This window comes from Leucopleurus acutus (genome assembly GCF_964270905.1).
Source record: "Leucopleurus acutus genome assembly, chromosome: 20".
In the NCBI taxonomy this organism is placed as follows: Eukaryota; Metazoa; Chordata; class Mammalia; order Artiodactyla; family Delphinidae; genus Leucopleurus; species Leucopleurus acutus.
Window position 1 is genome coordinate 31,756,010 of NC_139162.1, and position 5,093 is coordinate 31,761,102.

Here is a 5,093-nt window from a genome sequence, read left to right on the forward strand (position 1 = left end):
CTTTCTTTTCTATGTGCTTATCAACATTGTTTAATAGCCTCTACCATATAACTGTCAGGAAGCAATATTGAAATAATGTCTCTAGTCTTGAGAATCTACCTTTAAAATTTTTAAGGAAATTCCTCATTCACATAGTAGCATAATTTGGTACAATGCACTCCAAGACTGTGCGTCTTAGGACACATCCCCTGCACTTGGTTCAGTCTCCCACATTATCTCCTGGACCAGAGGCATTTGTGCACCATCCCAAATCCATCCTGACCTCATGAGCAGTTAGGCGGCCCCACCATGGGAACGCATTGCTCCCATAGCTATGAAGCTGGATCGCTACAGCATCTGGATCACTACAGCTGGATCACCTGTTACAGGTGGAAGGGCTCACTGAGGTGCTCATGCCCTGCCCCAGGACTTGCCTACTGCCACTGAAGTGCAAAACGCTATGACATCCACTAGGCACCTTCACGCCTACGACCCAGAAGTACAGAGGAGCTGAAGTCCCTTGGACATCCTTCTTCCTTCCTCCTCACAGACACATAGGATGGAGAAGAGGTGGTTTCCTATGGACTTCAAGAAGACATCCAGGGGCTTCCCTGGTGGCGCAGTGGTTGAGAATCTGCCTGCCAATGCAGGGGACACGGGTTCGAGCCCTGGTCTGGGAGGATCCCACATGCCGTGGAGCAACTGGGCCCGTGAGCCACAACTGCTGAGCCTGCGCATCTGGAGCCTGTGCTCCGCAACGAGAGGCCATGATAGTGAGAGGCCCTCGCACCATGATGAAGACTGGCCCCCACTTGCTCCAACTAGAGAAAACCCTCACACAGAAACGAGACCCAACACAGCCAAAAATAAATAAATAAATAAATTTAAAAACAAAACAAAACAAATCTAGAATTTGTAATTGGGTAACCTTCCCTTTAAAAAAAAAAGTAAAACTAAGCAATCAGCGTGTCATTGAGCAATGCACTTCCCTGTGTGGCTCTCTCTCCTTCCCCGCTCCCTAGGCACAAAGGCTCTTGCCACAAGCTTTGCCTCTGGGTAAGCCGATGCTCATGGTGCCCTGCCCCTACCCCCTTGGCACTCGCGTCCTCTGCTCGTGGATGACTTCCTACTACCAACACTTTCTCAGCCTGCACGTGGGGTAGGCTGGACATGCTGGAGAATTGATGCCACCAGGAGCAGAGGATAAATACCTCATATTCCTCCTTCTATGGGTGGGACAACTCAACAAGTTCTACCCTGGCTCTTGGAGGTCCCCAGGGGGATTGAGTCCCAGCTGCCCACAGCGCCAACCATTGACACACTCCTTATTGACCCTCTTGCCTTTCTTGTTTCGCTTTCCCACTCCTGTTTTGGGGCTTCTTGGGATCACCTCCCAAATAAATTACTTGCACTAAAATCCTTGACTCTGGACCTGCTTCTTGGAAAACTGAACCAAAAGCACTAGAGAACTTGAGACCTCTCCCATGATAAGAACTCCCTCCTCACTAGCATCTCCCATTCTGATGGAAAGAGTGACAAGGGTATTTGTTGACCAGATAGATTTTTAATTATTTCCTCTATTTTTATGTACTATTTCTGAGCAAAATTTAGTCAAAGCCCTCAGTCATCAAGGTTCGTATCATAGAGTGTTACCGTAGTGTTGAAGTTTGTCATCTGCAACATTATGTTAGTACAGCTCACTTTTTTGTTTTTGTCAAAATGTTATTTCTATAATTTGAATGGGTAATAAATGGGAACATGGTAAAAATATGTGCACAATGATAGATAATGAAAGTAAGCACCGCCCCCATCCTAAGTCTACCATCCTGTTACGAGTGCCTTTCCAGAAATACTCTATGCGTTAACAGTCACACACACACACACATAAGCACACACATCTGCACACACAGGCCCACAGGCCTATGTCCCTGTAGTACTGGTAGAATCCTGCACTGTACTCTCCAGACTCTTATGAATCTTGCCTTCTCATATGAGAGTAAATCTTGGTGATCACTTCACACCAGTAAACCTAGACTTGCCTTCTCCTTTTAACAGTTGTGAAGTTCTCCATTATAAGGATCAGTTTTGCGTTGATGGCTATTTAGGTAATCTCCCTTCTTTAACATAATCTAAGCTGTAACAATCTAAAACCTTAAAACACCAGCCGTTTTGGGCTTCCCTGGTGGCGCAGTGGTTGAGAGTCCGCCTGCCAATGCAGGGGAACACGGGTTCGTGCCCCGGTCTGGGAAGATCCCACATGCCATGGAGCGGCTGGGCCCGTGAGCCGTGGCCGCTGAGCCTGCGCATCCAGAGCCTGTGCTCCGCAACGGGAGAGGCCACAACAGTGAGAGGCCCGCGTACCGCAAAAAAAACAAAAGCACCAGCTGTTTTATTTGCTCACAGTTCTGCAATCTGAACTGGGCTTGGTGGGGCAATTCTGCTGGTCTTGCCTGCGGTCATTCCTGGAGGTGCGTTCGGCGGGCAGGTGGGTTGGGGGCTGGCACACTGGGATGGCTGGGTCTCTTGCTGTCACTCCGTTAAGTCTCAGGGCCACTATCTTTCCCCATGAGCCCTCCATTGCCTCTCTATGTGGTCTCCCCAGCAGGGTAACTGGACAGGTTATGCAGTGACTCAGAGTTCTGGAAGCTTCCAAGCCTTCTTAGAGTTAGGCCAGAAACTGACCTAACTTTACCTCCGCTGTCTTCTATTGGTTGAACCAGGTCATGGGCTCAGCCCAGATTCAAAGGGAAGGGACTTCACAGGGGTGTGGATCTAGGGAGATGGAGTTCATTGGAGGTCACCAATCTGATAGACCATTACAGGGGACTTCAGGGGAAACTAACTAGTTAGGGGATCAGGGCTCCCAACAGATGTATATCCCCTTTTATCGGATTTGTGATATTTTATTTGAAAAGATAATTATGCTTTTTAATAATGGCTGAAAATCACTAATTTACATCATGGAGTTATAAGAGGATTTAGACAGATCACCCAACCCTTCCCCTTCATTTGACCGATGAGAGATCTGAAAATCTCAAAGGATGATTAATAGTCAAAAGAATGACAACCTCCCCCTGACTCATGGTCAGCACCCCAATTCTTTATCCCCCTTCTTATGCTTTCCTTTTTCCCACTGATTTTCCATGTATGGGCTTCAACCCATTCAGTTGGTGGTTTAACAAACATTTGTTGAGCACCTGTTATGTTCCAGGCACTGTTCCAGAAGGTCAGTATTTCAGTAATTCTAGCCTCACATGCAGGAGTGGTGAGCTTGGGCCCTTTCGGGAGCCCTGATGGGGCTCATGTTCAAATTCACATTGAGTGACATCATGTCGGTGGCTTGAAATTGGCCATGGTGGGAATATTCACAGCATTAAAAACTGGCAAACGTTACAAATCAGGCCTCCTTTATTTCCCCCAAAGAGTTGGTTGTTAAACATTTACCAGCACACCCTGGACTTAGTCTTAAATCACATTCTCTCTCAGGCTGAGAGGGGTTCCTTTACCACAGGCCCTGCTGACCCATAGGTCTCTGTATTTTCATTCACTTATGCACTCATTCAGTAAATGTTTATTGATCAACTACCATGTGATAGGCCCTGTCTGAAGGAAACAGCCTCTATTCTTTTCCAGACAATTATTTTCAGGCAGGAATGTGTGCCTAATTTTTGCTAGATCTGACTTTTTTTGCTAGATTTTTGTGTAGAATGACCCAATTTTTCAATGTAAGCAACAAATTTTTAAAAGGTTTAAACTACTGCCTGGGCCAAATTAAACACATCTTTAAGTTACATTTGTCATGGAGGTCACCAGTTTGTAACCTTTGCTTTAACCCTAACAAAAGTGTATGACACCAAGGCCCTGGCCTCTCCAATCTTCCATTCCCACCAGTCATGCTACAGTTAAATCACCTGGAAATCCAGGCCCAGCTTCTACACTATGTCTCTCATGATGAGTTTGAGATGTATGTTCAAAATAATGTCCTTTGCTGAAAGACCCTTGGGGGCTCCCCAGTAATGCCCACTTCTCCAGCCTGACATTCCACTCATCACTAAACTGCACTGGCCTTCTTTTGGTTTCTTGACCAGCCCATGCTTTCTGCCACAGGGCCTTTATACTTGCTGTTCCTTCTCCCTGGAACACTGAACTTTCACCTCATTTACGCAACACAAAGGTAATTTGCTCAGGGAATCTCCATCCTCCTAGACCAGATCAAGTTTCACTTTATCCTATGTTATTGCCATATTCTGCTCCTTTGTAGCTTTATGGTAGCCACGAAAATGCACTTCTTAGATCTCTCACTGAGGGGAGTGTAATTGACATCCCAAACTGCTGACTGTGAATCCACCACCACCACCCCTCTGCTGAGGCCACACTTCCCATGGGCCGCTCCCAGCCCGTGACTGAGCACAACAGGAATACAAAGGCAGGTTTAAGGTCTCATTCTTGAGACCTTAAGACTCTTTTGATGGGTAACTTTGGCCTTGCCAGGTCTTCCTTAGAACTACACTGCAGCCCAAGACTACCTATCTCTCTCCTTCCCAGAGCTGCATCACTGCCTGATGGCTCGCCCAGGCTTCTCCATCCCCCTCCCTAGTCTCACTCACAAATAAACCTCCTTCATGTTTATTCCTGTCTTAGCATCTGCTTCTTGGAGTCCATGAAATAACACAAGCATCTATTACAATGGTAAATTTATATTTATATATGCAATTATCTGATGAATGCTTACCTCCCAGACTAGACCATGAAGGCAGGGTCAGTTCAGGGATATGTTTCTCTTTGGCCTACATTAAATCCCAGCCTCTCCTACAGGGCCTGGCGCACAGTGGGTACTCAGTAAACACCTGCTGATTTAACATATGAAGGAAACAATGGATAATACATGACATTATGAAAATGAAAGGTGTAGTTAAATGTAATGTAGGCTTGTCCTGACTGTAGGCTGTGCTAATTTCAACATGGGAAACTGAAATTGAGTAGCATCCCTTGGAGAAAAGGTACGTAAATATAAGACGAATTCAGCCAGTCCAAGTAGTCCATGTGGTAATTTAGGCTTAGAATTGGATTACATTTCAGTGTACTTGGAGGTACCTCTGGTTTCTCCCTAAGTC